The sequence below is a fragment of the Melozone crissalis genome, unplaced genomic scaffold, assembly GCF_028551555.1.
Source record: "Melozone crissalis strain CALT ecotype California unplaced genomic scaffold, PUWL_Pcris_2 ptg000004l_1, whole genome shotgun sequence".
Classification (NCBI taxonomy): Eukaryota; Metazoa; Chordata; class Aves; order Passeriformes; family Passerellidae; genus Melozone; species Melozone crissalis.
Window position 1 is genome coordinate 38,525,523 of NW_026535782.1, and position 16,292 is coordinate 38,541,814.

Consider the following 16,292-nt stretch of genomic DNA (forward strand, 5'->3'; position numbering starts at 1 on the left):
TCAGACACTTATAACAAGAAAGTAAAGTAGCTCTTTGTGAAACAGTGAGCTTATCTCAATTGTCTAATAGCATGCAGGGAGGTAGAAAGAAAAAAGAGGACATATAAATCTTGTTCATAGAGAGAGAAATTTTTTACCTGAAGCAAGAGAAAATCATACAGCTTTCCTGTATTCTTTCAACATGTTCATCTACCTCTCCCAAGGATGCAGAACCAATCTTCAGGAATTTACAATTCATCTCATCTTAAATGCATGTAAGGGATATGAGTTCAGGAGCTACAAGCAATTCTGACCAAATTATTTCTGTCATTTCCTAAACTTATAATATCTGCCTCTGAAATTATTTGACCATTTTGTATGTTGAAGAAGACATTCTGTAGAATGAAACTAAAATTCTCTCTGTTCCACAAGTTCTGGACCACACTGTAAGTATTGTTGGACAAAATGAATGGCATAGGTCCATTCCAATTTAGCTATTCTGCCCCATGTCACCGCACATGTGCTCCTGTTCAAATCAAGCAAAAATAGGTGCTTGGACTAGTGAAAGATACAGCTAGGTTCAAACAATGCTTGAGTTATTCAGCTGGGTTTGGGCTATAACCTAACAGTATAATGGCAAAGGTGGAGGGAAGAAAACAATGAAGAAAGACTAAGAAGAAATGAATGAAGAAAAGAATGAAGAAAGACTGCATACAACATGGAGCTGATGCTTCACTATTTACCATTTTTTATTATTCATCTTCTTAGCCAGTCACTACCAACTTAGTTAACAAACTTCTTGTGAACATTCTAATGGAAATGGGTGCCTGGAGAACTGTAATTTGTGAGAGAGTGTTGCTCTTGCTGTGACTGAACAAAAAGACATGGTGATTGATTTTCCAAGAATTGGATTGAGAGGGTTTTACAAAGCTTTAAAATAAGCACATAAGCTTAATTTAGGTCTTTTACTTTTTACTGCTTTCCCCTCCCTCAATAAGGAAATTATATTAAGCAGCCATGAAGTTGTATCTTTAGTCTCAAAAACCTTTGCTGAAGTTTCTACAACAGCACTGTTCAGGCCTTGCCTTCTCCCTCTTCACCCCCAGATCTCCAGTCACAACCTACAACCACCACAACCACATAATGGGGCAGGCAGCATTGTCTCATTTGGAAGATTAAAAATCTGTATCTATCTCCAAAAAATAAAGAAAATTTTGACCAAGAACAACCTGGTGACTAGGTGACTGTCAGTGGGTTGGATGATGGGATGTTGCCTTTGGAGTGCTGGATGTTTCAGTAATATCTCTCTGAAGCAAAGTTTGCAGGTGAGCTCACTCTTGTTCTCAGCTCAGCTTTTTGCTTCTCTGCAAATGCTCTTCTTGGGAAATTCTCATCACCAAATGTTCTAGTAGAAAATGAATTATGGTAGTGTTTGGCTTAGTTTGCCTTTCCCTTGACACACAGATAAACACAAAGGAGTTTTTTAAAACCAAATTAGAAATGTGTGTTTTGAAAAATACTGCAGTGTCTTTAAAAACAATGAAGTGGTATTGTGACAATAAAGCATTTGGTTTTAGCTGAACAAGTACTGCTCTCTATAAAATCTGATTCTGCATAGACTAATAAAAATTCAAGGGCATGTGCTGTTACATTGCAGTCCATAAAGTATAAGACAAACATGAGATGCAGTGATGTCTCTCAAAGCAAAGTGAGCTCAGTGTTTCAAGAGGAGCTGGGTATGTAGTGGTGTTTTGAGAGGCTCTTTGGAAGGAAACAAGGCTCAGGCTCTCTGCATGCTTTATTCCTATACAGCAGGAATTCTCAAGCTCTACTCACGACAATGGCATCCATATAGCTAACCTCAAGCCCAAGAAGTTGCAAAAATGTACCTTAATGAGCAACCTCATAAAATGCAGTAAAAACCTGTGCTTGCAGTTCACTTCAACAAATGAAATTCAGTAATAACAAATGAGAGTTTGTTAAATTGAAAATAACTATTTTTGTACATGTTCTTTTTCTCATAATCCTATTCCAAGAACTGGAAAAAAATCCTTTGATTTTTTTTAAACAGTGAAAACTGCTTATGACTCAATTATTAAAGGCTAAACAATGAAATTCCAGGGCAGAAATATGTGTTTTGAAACAGAAGTAAAAACATTAGGTGTGGAGGGATAGAATGTAAGAAAATGTAGTGCAGAAGGCAGTCTCACCCCTGAGGAGTTGCAGCTGTACTAATCACCAAAGATGAGGAACAGGCCTGCCCTTAACAGGCCACAGCTGTGTCCAATAAAGATAAAGAGTGGGTTAGCTGGGTGAGGGGAGAGTTGGAGTTTGTTGGCTGTGCTGCGAGGAAGAAGGAGGCAGTGCTGCAAGGAGATGTCCACGAGAAATCACCAAGAAGGTATGGCAACTTTGCAACAAAACGACTGCAATTAGGAGTCTTTGTGTGGCTATGTGCTGAAATCAGGAGTGAGTTCAGAAAAGGAGAATAATCATTCAAATTTTTTGAAGTTTTTCAGTAAGCCACAATGAAAACTAAGCTTTACCATTTGCTATCTATCAAATTGTTAATTTTATTCTGACAAACCTGAGTGGCACCTGCTGGAGCCCACTGCATTTAGAATATGTTCTTCTTGCAGAGGAGCAAGGTTACCCTATGTTCTAATGTCAGCATCTGCAAAGGTGGGGCAGATGTACCTCAGCCTTCTGGGCCTTTGGAGGCAACAGAGACTCTGGAGATCTGTGTGGAGTCTGTGTAAGACAGGAAATTGGTAAAAGTTACAGAGCTGAGGAGAGGATTTGTTCTACTCTGTGCAATGGGAAGGCTTGGTCAGTTTGCTTTGCTTGCAGAGCAGAGGTCTTTCTTTAAAGGCTTAACTTGTACTTCTGTAAGAAACCCTGCTGTAGAATTCAAAGGCCCTCTGCGTCTCTGAGCACACACACTTTCAGGCAAAGGTGAGACCTAGGGTGCCAGGGCTCTTGGGACAGGATCTGTTTGGTGAATGATGATGTAGGTTACATATTTCAGGCAGCTGGCACTCTGCAACTCAGTCTTCACCCCTGTTGACTGAATGTTTGAGTTAGGAAGAGACATCCATGACTTGTATTTAATACACAGTGAGGTTTTCCAAATAGATTTTGATTGATGCTCTCAATTTTCTTATTTGTCAAGGTCTGTAGCAAATTCTGTGTTATCCATTTGTCAGCACTTGCAACAAAGCTGTTTTCTGAACAGAATTCTCCTTATCAGCTAGGAAAACTTGGTTAAATAGAGAGGACTGGGTAAACTTAATGCTGCTGTGAAGTCTGATCTTTTTCATTCTCCACTTCCATACTAAAAATTAAAGCTTTTAGGATTTAACTGTTATTCAGCTGGAATATCACAGTTATTGATGGGAAGAGAAGCTGTTAAGCTTAAAGACTTCTTCCTGTGTAGGCTGTAGAATGCAACAAGCCAGTCTCTTCTTGAGCTACTTGTCTTTTCATTAAAATGCCAATATATGTCACCAGTATGGATTTTTAAAAAATTAAATTAAATAATTACTTAAAATTTTATAGTGCACTACTGGGACTACTTGTAACTCCTCATCTTGAGTCATCTAGGTTCCACACTCTGAATACTTTCTGCTAGAGTTTGGCATTCAGTGCCTTGCACTAAGCTTTTTCAGGAAAGATGTTTATGGTCATTGTTCTCCTGGGCTTTTTTCTGCAGTGGGGATTTTTAATGATGTTGCAGTCCCTACTGTAAATATAAATTATTTTTGTGAATTAAATCCGTTTCCTATGCAGTATGCTCCAAGTCTCCCCAGCCCCTCTGCTATGGTATGTCTAAAGCAGTGATTTGCAATGCTCCTACCTCATCTTGTGCAGCTAAACAGACAACCAAAAAAAATAATCCTTCCTCTCAGCCATGCCACTGATGGAGTGGACATCCATAGCAGTGTATTGCACTAACGTGAAAAGTCACAGCAAGGGCTCTCAATCAAATTGAAGTTATCTGACAGATAAGCAGTCTGAGGTGACTAGCTAAAGATCAAGGCTTTTGTTAGTGGTATAGATCCTTCTGTGTGTAAGCAGAGCAAAAGTCTTTTTTGTTGTTTTATTTATTTCCAAAACTGCTATTTACACTCTCTCCTTCCACAGGAAGAAGTCTTAAAATCCTTAGGTAAGAAGACAAGGAAACCCCTTGTGGCTTTTAGTGCTTTGTGTGTTCTGGCTCTGCCAGGTGTTCTACCCAATGCTCTGCAGTGAGACAGGTGGGAGCAACACCTTGTCCTTAAAAATTTATTATTTTTGCCTTGATCTTTAGAGATCCAGGGTGATTTCCATCATCATCTGCCTGTGATTTGCAATCTGTCCTAGTCTTGATGGATGCCTTGTGCAGCGGAAGACAAGCTGTGATAGTGGAGGCTGGTACTGCTCTTCCCCACAGAAGTAGACAACACACTTGTGGAATTGCCTCCCCAGAATAAACTTTAAGTGCATATTGAATCCAGAAAAAAATGGAAGGAGACTGAATGACAAAATGGACACAGTGGGTCATGGTTTACACTTCCTATTTCAGGAAAGCAATTTAGCCAGCTAAATAAGGTAGCTAGTTTCCTTGTGCTGTATCATTACTTAATGGTAAAGAAAAGTAAAGCTCTTATCAAGAATTATTCCCAGACTAGATTTTTGATCTTACTACTGATTACTCCAGTTTATCCTTCTTTCTTCATTTATGGGAGAAACTTATGGAGGCTCCCCTCCTAAAGCAGCTAAGTGAAGCTAAGCAGTGACATGGTCTGCTGTGCACCTTTTCTGTGGTTGAGTGCAAATCTCTGTCCTTGGATGTGCATCTCTAGTCTCAACATGAACCAAAGCAAATTACTCACATGTCAGCAGATGCAATGTGAGTACACATTCCACATAGCACTTACATGTATATGTGTTTTTATTTTCTACCAAAAGTTAATATAATTATCAGTTCTTGTCAAGACCAGATATGAATTAATAACAGCCATGGAAGATCTGGCTCACCCTTGGCAGCATATCTCCTCCAAGGAGAGGTAGCTAAAGGATAATTCCCTTTATACAAAGGAGAGGGGATAGAGTGATTGCTAAGATGTAAAATAATTCAGTCATATCAAATCTATACCATGCCCTTTGTATCTGGTTATGTGTTATCCAGTCTACCAGCTAACACCAATATTTGAAACCTGGACAAGGAGAGGTTAAGCTGAAAAGTTTGAATCGGGGCACACGTAGATAATAAAAACTAAAAGCTGTTTTTCTACTTAACCTAAACTTTGAAAAAAACCACACGTATGCACTTTTAGTTTTATGCTGTGTGTGAATGTCAAATATGCTTAGCTGGAACAGAATTTCTTGAAAGTAATTATTGTTGTCCCATTTGGCTAAATATACCTATAAACATACCAGAAGTATGCAAGACTAGAAAATGCTGATATTGACTTAATAGTTTGGGGGGGTGGGGTTATTTGAGAACTGGTACTCTTAGTCTCTTACTGTGAATTTTTTTGCCATGTTAGCTATATGTCATCTATTCCCAATATGTGTATTTTAAGTGGAAAGAAATGAATAAAGTGGTTTATTCAGAAGAGATTATTTCAAAAAAGGAAGAAAAACTTGGGAATAAGATGTCTCAATCCTTTAACCTCTTTGAAGGGTTAGAGAATTCGGAGAACCTTTTCCAGAGCAGGTAGCCCTATGCAGGGTTGCTCTTGCCAGGATTGCTCCTGTCTCTCTTCTGCCCTCCTTCCCTACACTGCAGAGCTTTTGATCAGATTCCTGGGCTAAAAAGAGCAGTTAATACAACTGGGAGAGTTTTACCCTGGGAGAAAATGGGTGTCCTGCTTTGCCTCCCTAGCATATTGAGGCATTTCAGGTTACTGTGCAGGGGTTAAGTGGGATGATCTGGGAGCTTCAAGAGATTCCAGCAAGTTGCATGCTGGCCACCCGCAGCTTAAGCTTTTGGAGGAAAGTGTCAGCGTGTGTGGCTCAGGTGGCCACAGTCTGCCTCCCATGGCATCAGTGAAGGAGAGGATCTGGCTGGCTGCTGACCTGCAATAAACCTCAGGCCTGGATAATCTGTTGAGCTTTCTGCCTCCTGCTCTGAACAGGAGCAGGTGAGGTGGAACGGGATCTCAGGTGGAAATGTAGTAGTAAAACTTGCCACTGGAGTCTCTTGGACTTGGATTTGTTTTGTTATAGTGTGTATATTTGTCTCCATATAAACACTTCCTTTTAATGTCCCATCTTTTGTGCTGATGTATTTGGCCCACCCTGCAGCAGCCTCATTTTCCTATGCAAGGGCTGCGTCTGGTTTTACCACCACAGCTCAGGGAGGGTATAGCAGCAAAAAGGCGTTAAGTGAATAAATATATGTGTGTTTTTGCAAGTGTGATTGTGCCTTTTTCTGTTCCCACCTCCCTGAGGGAGACTCTTTCCCTGTGGAGCAGCCTGACGGGAGCAGCAGCCATGTGAAAGAACAGCAGCTCCTGCTCCACTTCAGCTGCAGGAGGGGAAAGGTGTGGCTGATTGTGAAGATCAGGATTAGTGGGAGAGGAGAGGAGGGAGGGGAAAAGAAAAGAAAAAAATCCCCAAGCCTTTGAATGGCAGGGCTGCACTTCTAACATGTGGCCAGCATGTGCCATGCAGGCTTCAGGAGGCAGCAGGAGCGCAGGTGAGAGGCACTGGCTGGGCAGCAGCAGCAAGAAGCATCCTAGCAGGATGGGGGATTCCAGCACCCCAGGAAACAGGGGAGGTCTGGCGGTGCACAGGCAAGGACAGACAGTCTGCTGGTGCTCTGCAGCAAAACCAGCCTGGAGCCCAGGCAGGGCAAATGCATGGACCATGCAAGGTATGTTATTTTTTCATGTCTCAGTTTTGGCTTGTTACATTATAAGGCAGAAGCAGGGGTTTACTGAGTTATGTGCTTGCTGTATAGCATTCCTGCATTTATGGGGTAAGAGGAGCATTAGGGAATTGATTTTGAGTATTACTGCTTCAGGAGGATATACAAAAGTTCAGGTTTTCGGGGAGAATTTTTGAGTGTGGTGTTGTCTGAGAGACAGCAAGGCTGGGGGCAATCCAGCAGAGAGAAAACTCAGAGATGCAAATCCACCACTTTAGAGAAAACTGCAGAGGGAAAGGGAAACCTGTCCAACAATGGAACAAGTGCATAAAAAGTGGATGCATGACAGGAAAACCTGGGGGACTAGTATAGCCAGGTTTCCATCCATGTTCAAGCTTTAAGGTTTGCTCTTCAGGGCATTGCCTCTGCAATGCTCTGAGGGACTATCAAGCCCCTTTCAGTCCTCTTCACTTGGAAAAATTTTTCCAAGATATACAATTTAATTTCTATATTGCTAATAGAGGGTGCATGTGTTTGTTTCTCTGCAAAGCACATCCAAACACCTGGGAAGGGCATTAAACTTGTGGCTGGAACATTGTCTGTGGGTTTGTAGTTGTCCTCTTGTTTCCAAACTCGATTCTATTAGGCTGCTAAAGAGTCTCCTGCAGCACATCTCAGGCAACCCTTTCCCTGCCTTGAAGTTCTGTTGAGAGTTGTGTACTGCTTTCCTTTGCTGTTATAAGGTTAAAATTTTTGGTAAAACTTAAAAGGTATGTAACCACAGCAAAAGTCTCTTTTTTTGGGTTCTTCTGGTTCAGCTGCTGGTTTGCTGTCAGTTGAAAAGACAGGCAGAAACAGCCTGTGTATGGATCATGCAGTTAAACACATGGTTGTGCTGCTGCAGGGTTAGCCAACATTCCTTGCATTTTGCGATGATCCCTGGTGTTGCACTCACCTTGAAAGACACGTCTTTTAACTATGACAGCTTTGTCAAGTGGCTTTTTTTGTTCAGAGTTGAAAATTTTCAGGGAGTGTTTTCCCCCCTTCAAAAAAAAAAACCCAATTGAAACTAAAGTTTTCTGCAAACCAAACAATTATGGCTTTGAAATTCAAAAATTTAAAACTCCTGTATTCTCTTCTCATACATACACTTCAATACTTTTATGGGTATGTGTGTTTATATGCGTTTCATATCTAGGTGCACATATATATTATTGATATAGACACACGTATGTGTTCTATATGTGTTGTTTTAATTAGACATCTATTTTAATGTGGCTACTAGAAGTGGTTATGGTGAAAGCTGTTCCTAACTGATGTGACTAATGAGATTAAACAAAGTCAAAAACTTGGATAGCTTGTGTTCAGTCAAGAGTGCTGAGTTGTTCTATTTATAAACTTTTTATAGTCTAGCTTAGTTTTTCAGCATAAGATTCTGTGTGTAATATGCTTACAGCTGCATCATGTGCTCTCTCACAGATAAAAATGAAAATTAGGGTGGTGGTTTTAGTATAGGCAAAATGGCTCTGCAGTGGTGAATGGATAAATAAGACAACTAAAAGTCTCTTTGATGTGATGTATCTGTGTTGTTGTTTGTATTTTGTTTTGTTTTTTTTTCCTCAGACATGATCAATTCAATGCACTTGCAAATGAGTTTGTGGAATGATTCTTTATTGGTAAAAGTGAAAATCAATGTTTACAGGAAACTACACTGGACAAAGGAGTGGCTGCAAGGGTATTTAAAAATCTGAACATAAATCTTTATGGATATTTTCATTAATATATCAACAGTTAAAAACAGCCATAAATTTCATATCCTATGTACACAGATTATATTTTAATGCTCCCATTTTCCTGAGCCTTCATGATAAAGCAGTCAAGCACTATGGGATGATCACAGTCTTTAGTCTGTGGCTATCTGTATTAAAACAAACCTGAATTACAACTAAGAAAGCTGAATAAAACCTGTGTCCTTTTAAGTTAGCTGGGCAAAGCTCCATGTTCAGTAAAATTGATGGTCTCAAATGTGATGAATATTTGCAAGAGAGATAGAACAATGTATTGGCAGCTAGCTCTCTAAAAAATGCATCAATTTATGTTTAAAAAAAAAAAAAAGAGCCAAAATTTTGTATTAAAAAATGATGAAGGTAGGGAGGATAATGGAGCTTTTCTGTTAAATGGGCTGTCAATTGCAGTACTGCCTGGTATTGAACATTATTTTACTACAGTTCACTGAACGTTTTGCAGTGCCACTGAGCACCTTCCCTGGAGTCCTTGATGTATGGGTCTGTCTGTCTAGTGAAAAACTCAAATAGTTCTGAGGGCACACACACTTATTTGAAGGGGATTATTTCTTAACTCCTAGAGGCTCCTCTTCTGAGACAACTGATGGAAAATCAGTTCTTTTGTTCCATTTTAATGGACCTATATTAGACAACTGCTGCTCTTCAGGTGCTTAGTTTGATGCTTAGTTACAGTGACAGAAATGTGGTTAGAGCAACTGGAATGACTCCTGCATAAGATACTCTCAAATTGCTCTTGCAGAACTTATGAGCCACTTCTGAATCGCCTGCTCTGCTGTTACTTGGTTTTCTGCAAGTGAATTCAGGACCTCATTGCACGACCGTGACTGAGGTCTGAGTTTCTGTGTTGTATTTCAGTCCTGGCTTGATACAGCAGCCAAGCCTACATCAGACTTGTAATCTTGTTGTGAGTGTTGCCATGATGGCCTGAGGGTGCTTGTGTGACCATCATAGGTTTGATTTGTCTGCATTTGAGAGTCCAGTTTTGTGGATGGGACATTTTGTATTCAGATGCTCCTAGTCTTGCAAGTATCACAAACATAAGAGTTAAAATTAGGAAACTACTTGTAGGAGAGACATATGTAAATCCCCTTATTTTGCAGCTATAGGTATTTTTTTTTTATTTTTCTGTGTTTTGGGATGGGATGCTGGTGAAGCAGCAGAGGTAATACCATGTGCAGCAGAGTAATCTCTTCAGGGAATCTCTCCTCCACAGTCCTGTGCTACAGTGTCAGAACAAGCCCTATGGTTTTGTGTCACAATGTCATATGCAGTTGAGCTTTTAGTAAGATGCAATATGAATCTTCAGAAAGTGCAAAAAAGGAAATCTGAAATATACAGAAGAAATTCTAAACCACTGATTGGTGGATAAGAGAATTCCTGAGGATTATAACATAAGAGCAGGGAAATGTATGTGACAGTGGGATGGCTGTTTCCCACTTCCTGATTTCCACTGAGGTCTGAACCTTACAGGGGTCAAAAAAATCACAGCAAGCTGGCGATTTAAAAAAATAATTAAAAATTCAACAGTGGCTTTCCACTTCTACTTGAAAAACCTTTAGGTTATAATGTATGAGTTCCTGCAGAAATCCAGGTATGAGCAAGACCACCACCATATGTGAATTCACATATCAATTAGAAGGTTTATTTCACATTAAATGTTTCTTGTTCAGTACAAGGAGGACGCATACTGAAAGTATCCTTTCAGCATTATACCAGCATTTAACAACATCACTGATAGTGGAATATCATATTACAGAATAAAATATGGCATTCTTTTCCAGGGGACAGACAAACTTAATGGTCAAAACAGGAATTAACATTACCTTGCTATAGCTTCCTTGTCCAAAATACAAGCTGTACAATACAAGGACACAGGTTTTGACTCCAGGTGTTTGTTGTCAGGTTCTGAAGCTGTTGGCCCTCTTGCAATGGGACTGCTTCGCTGGAAAAACCTGTGTGTGTATGGGAGCCCTCCCCTTGGTCCCACTGTCCCTGAAGATGCCTGTATTCCTGGGTGTCAATGTTTCGCTACACAGAATGACTTCTCGTGTCCATTGTCCTGTCCAGCATCACTTTCAATCACTCCAGTGCCTTCTTACAACAGTAGTAGTCAAGAAACTTTAAGTCAAGACTCCACAGGTAAGTGAGTGTTTGTTTTTCACATATCCAAGCTTGGTTTGATCGGCAATTTTCATGGTCAATATAAACAGCTGCTTCTGCTGCCAGTGCTTTGATTGCTCCTAATTAAGGATCAGGCCACGGAAACATCATTGAAAGGATTTATGGTTATGCAAAGTAATGCTTAATCTAACAATTTCCCCTGTGGTTGAAAAAGTGTCAGAAAAAAAGATGTTCTCAGCAGCAATAATACCATTAGTGTACATTTTCTTTGAAACCAGTAGGCCAGCTGTTTGATGAGGGTGTATGTGTCATGAACATATTTTATGAAAAATCCTTTTGTTAGGATCTTTTCTTCTGAGAAGCTGAGAGGCCTCAGAAATTAAATGTAAACAATAATTATCTGCTGCTGTGGAATGCAACTGGTGCATCTTTGATTGCCTTATGTGGTTGTTTCTAATTAATGGCCAATCACAGTCCAGCTGTCTCAGACTCTCTGGTCAGTCTCAAGATTTTATTATCATTTCATTCCTTTCCATCCCTTGCCAGCCTTCTGATGAAATCCATCTTCTATTCTTTTAGTAGAGTTTTAGTATATTATTTTATTTTAATATAATATATATCATATAATAATAAATCAGCCCTCTGAAACATGGAGTCAAGATTCTCATCTCTTCCCATGTTGGAGTTGCCTGTGAATTCAACAGTGCATCCATTTTAGCACATGGAGGCATTTGAGGACAGTCTCTTCTGTGCCTGTCATAAAACTTCATGTAATGGAGGATGCCCTCATATGTCTGTTGTGTTCAAAATGCTGCTAGCAGCTGGCTAATCACAAAATAGGGTGTACAAGGAGCATCCAATTATGTCTGTGGCAATGCGCTTCTGCTCCCAGCCTGTTAAAAGGCTGACATCCATCAGGAGCTGTCTGAGGCAGCAGCAGTATGCTGATCACTGGTGGTGTTCTTTCCTCCTAAGGTTTGGAGGTCTCAGGGTCTGATGGAAAGATGGCAGCTGGTGAAGAGTTGTGATGTCAGGACAAGTCACTCGACCCACAGTCTGGTTGCGTTTGTCTCTGAGAGTTCTTAATGATAATGATGATAGGAGGTGGGTCATGAGCTCAGTGAAAATTCCTGGCTACCAATGAATCTCTCATCTATATGCTTCCTAACTGAACCCCTGCAAAAGGATTATAATTTCTGCTGCCTAAGTTTTGTTACTGAGTCAAGAATTAGAAGGTTCTTCCTAGCTGCCAGGTAAAAGAATAGCATATATGGAGAGCAAGGTATTAGTAGATCCAGTATTGAAAGGCATAATGGTGGAAATGTCTAAATATTCTGAAAAGTCTGAATATTCTATTCATACCTACAGCTGCTTTGAATACCTAGTGCTGACCTAGTTCTTAAAATTGTAATAATTGCTGGCAACTATGGCTGAATACAATCTGTAGTAAAAATGATAGTCAAATATGTATATTACTGTGGTTTGTATTACTGTTCTTTTCATTTTAAGTATTGCAGTACATTAATATAATCTAGTGTAACTGATGAAGGTGTTACAGCATGTTGCCAAAAAATAATGGGCCTGAAACTCTATGGTGGTGCTGAAATCAAATCAAAACCCATTTGTCCCTTCCCAGAACTCTCTGATCTAATGGCTAAATGCTCTGAACCTGTCTGGATGCTCATGGCAGCTGGAAATCCCAGGTTCCAGCACTTCAAGCACCATTCCTGATATCTGCTTTGATGGTGACACTTGCTAAGCAGGAGCATTAGGGCAAATGCTGCACAGCTTCAGGAAGGTCAAATGTTGTGACTTTCATTTACCGTTTTCTTCTGCTTTACCTTCTGCTTTTTCTGCTTAAGAGCCGTAAATATGCATGTCCTTCTTCAGTGCAGGGTTGATTGTATGAACTCTCTGACTATATTCTCTAGGCTTAATTTGCATCTTGGTTTACATTACCATCTGTTTTACTGATACAGATACTGTGTGACACTTATTTTTCCCATGTGATGAGTGGCAACTCTGGTTTTAATTTGAAGTGGTTTTGGGACAGTGAGGTAGCAAGTGAGGAGTCACTTGACACCTAGAGGGCATGCTGGGGAGGAGGGAAGAAATGTTAATTTAAAATAAAAGAAAATAGTAGTAGCGTAATTAAACAGTAGTAAAACTTGATAAAAACCTGTTAGCATTGCAGAACGATTTCCCAGTTCTAAAGTATGGATACAAATAGCCAAAGACATCTTTAGGACATTATATTAGCAAGCCAAATACAAATGCCCTAATTTTCACCTTAATTTAAGAAGCTATGAGGTCTTTGAAGAGTTCACACTGAGAAGTTTATGAAAATGTCACACTGAAATCAGCATGGCAGCATAGTGTCAGGCTGGCACTCAAGTGATGTCCATTTTCAGCAGGGCAGGGTGGTGCTGGTTCAAAGTTCTAGCACAAGAAGGTACATTCCTCATCCTGATAATACATATCTTAATTCTTTATCCAATGAAACAATTTATAATCTGTGGGATTTTTTAAAATCTAATCCTGCAGCAGAGTAGAGGGTACTGCATGTAAGCAGAGTGTTTTACCGTTACTGCTCAGGGGTAGAACTGTTGTGCCAGCAGCTACTCCTTAAGGCTGGATGTCACATCTGCAACTCCGGTGTTAAAACCTATCTCTGGGCTTCATTATAACACTACTAATGCAAAGATTCCTCAAGAGTTTTAAATTACATCAGTTTTCAGGGACTGTCCTGCTGTGATTGAAAAGCTTGTTTGCAGCCTACAGCACTTTTGTGGAAGCTCAGGCAAGTGTACAGTGTCAGCTGAAATGGGGGAGTTCTTGAAAAGACAGAGGGTAACTTAGGGACAGATTAATGAGGCAGGGTAAATCTTAAAGTTATATCCACACTCATTTATTTCCAAGACTACTTGATCAGATCATTTACAAAAACTTGAAATGCACAAGAATGCCACAGGCTTACTGTGCTGCTTCTCGTCTGTGCATTTACAATTAAACTCTCTATAACATTTTAGTAGCAAATTCTTTAAGAAACAAACTATGCTAAACCACTGGTATATAATGCACTCAACTCACACAATATAGTTCAAAAGAATTCTTTTTTTAACTACTGATGGTGGAAAAATTCTGTCTGCTTCCATTCAAGCAGGGCATGTTTGGGACCTTGTAATAAACTTTACATGACGATGTCCGAGCTGGATTTCAATGTTTGAAATAAGATAATGATGTAAAAAAACTTCAGTGTATTCTGATACAAAGTATGAAAGATAAATCTGCAGCTGGTTTTAGTGGGTGTTTTGCATAGTACTTGAAACATTAGTCTCAATTTAGTGCTTTTGTTGCTTTGCAGCATTTTGCAATGCTAGATAATTTACAGAATAGTGTCAGATTTTGTCCTTGGGTATAGGAGTATATTAGACACCAGAATTAATCAATTTCATGGACTGTGGAAGGGAATTGTAGCATTTCTAGTATTAGTTGTCATTTGAAATAAGGGGGGTTTGAGAGGATTGCTCTGGTCAATAAAAGTCAGGCTTCTGTTTAGAATGGACAAAACATGAGTTATGCTTTGCTCATTTTCTAACCTAAAAAATTTGTGAGGGAGTACCAGAGAGGAAGGTCATTGTGGTAAATATTTCATAACTGCATATTGGTTTTTGGCTGAGTCAAGAAGAGTTCCTGTTGATTAACTTTGTCTCTTCTTATGATCATTATTCAATGCTTAACTACATTGAACACTATATTCCAGAATGTACAGAAGATTTGCTAGACAACACCAGCTGGATTGAGATGAATAGATTTGCATTGAGTAGAAATGAGTCAGGAGCTGAACAATACCTGTCAAATTTGTGCCAGCTACAAATTTTAAAGAAATACAACATACCATAATTCATAAAAATACTGGATATAACAAGAAATCTGTGCCTTTTTGAAATGTATTTCCCATTTTTCTGATAATAATCTGAATCATTTCATTCAACTGCTTCTGACCTGAAATTAGTGCACCTTCATCTAGACTGTATTTCTCTTGTTTGCTCATTACAGGGACTTGTCCCCTTGTATAGTAGATCAGCTGTTTTGAAAGCAATTATATTGATTTGCCATGAATTGTTCCTGAAAAATATCTCAACTCTTTGTTATCATCTTGTTTTCTTCAAGGTGTTTAAAGACAGCTTGATTTATTGCTGACTTACTATTTGTCATTATCTCTTTCCAAATAATGATGTTTGTGTGACTGGGCTATAATTACCTGAACTACTTTATTTGCCTTTCTTCACTGTTATGGGACCTTTACTCTATCCGTTCTTCAATGGAATAATCCCAAAAATGCATTTAGGCTGCAAAATACCAGCAAAGCAACTGAAAAGTAAAGTAGGCAGCTACTTTATTTTCCTTGGTCTGAGCCTGGTCCCTGGTGTGTGAGTGTCCAGAGCAGAGCTATTTCAGGAGAGCTTGTACTTCACGACAGAGACAGGGAAGATGTAGAGGACTCAAGATGGACCCTCCTCAGGGATGCATTTGGGCCCGTCTTACAGGTAGACAGAAACACACACTTAGGAAAAAAATAATACTATGATCATAGTACACAGCTTTTGCAACCATAAGTAAACCTGAAAGTGTGTTCCAGGTTTATTCCTCAAAACTATTGGAAGTCTGGCTGCAGGTCATGTCCACTCTTTTATTTACATAAATTCCTGTGACCTCTTCATTTTATTTTGCATGCACAATCATGGCCTGAAACCTTTGCCTTTTGTTACTACGCTGCAAGACATTGCACCTGCTGTGAATGCTGTATTTGACATAGGCAAAAATAACATTATTTTTATATGTGTTTCTTGATTTGTAGGTAAGTGCTTACTTATATGTATTGTCTGATTCTGCAGCTGTCTTGTGCAGCTTTTAAGTTTTATATAGTTCAATAACAGTAAAAACCTATATATAGAAACCTATATATATATAGATATTTGTGATGATGCCTTCTTTCTAGTGTGGTGTAGGATTCCAGTAATATCTGTTTGACAGGTTAGATGCAAAGGAAGTAGATCCAATGTTAACTGGATTCTGTAAAGGGAATAATATTGGCCTGCTTAGGAATTTATTTGTTCCCCTGAAGAAAAATGATACTTTGAAGAATTATAATGTGAATAAGGTGATGATTGAGAGGGACATGAAAACAGTCTTGGGACGGGGAGTGCTAAACAGGAGAAAGATGAATAGTGGAGTTTTCCCAGTACTGGTTTGGAAACAAGGTTAATATTTTTATGGAGGATTTTTGCCTGGAAAGGAGGAGTGCCTTGGTGAGATGTGCTGATGAGTCTAAGGTGGGAAGCATCATCACTGCTAGGGATATTCAGAATGTCAGGTAGGAAGAAATGGATGGCTTTTTGGAACAGAATAAGGGAAAAGTTATGGAATACAATAGTGCAGCTTTTGCTACTGTGCACAGCAGGTTTTTTTCCTTTTTCTCCAATAAGCGGCATTTCTTCAGCAAGAAGTAGTAGAGAAAGATCCATTCA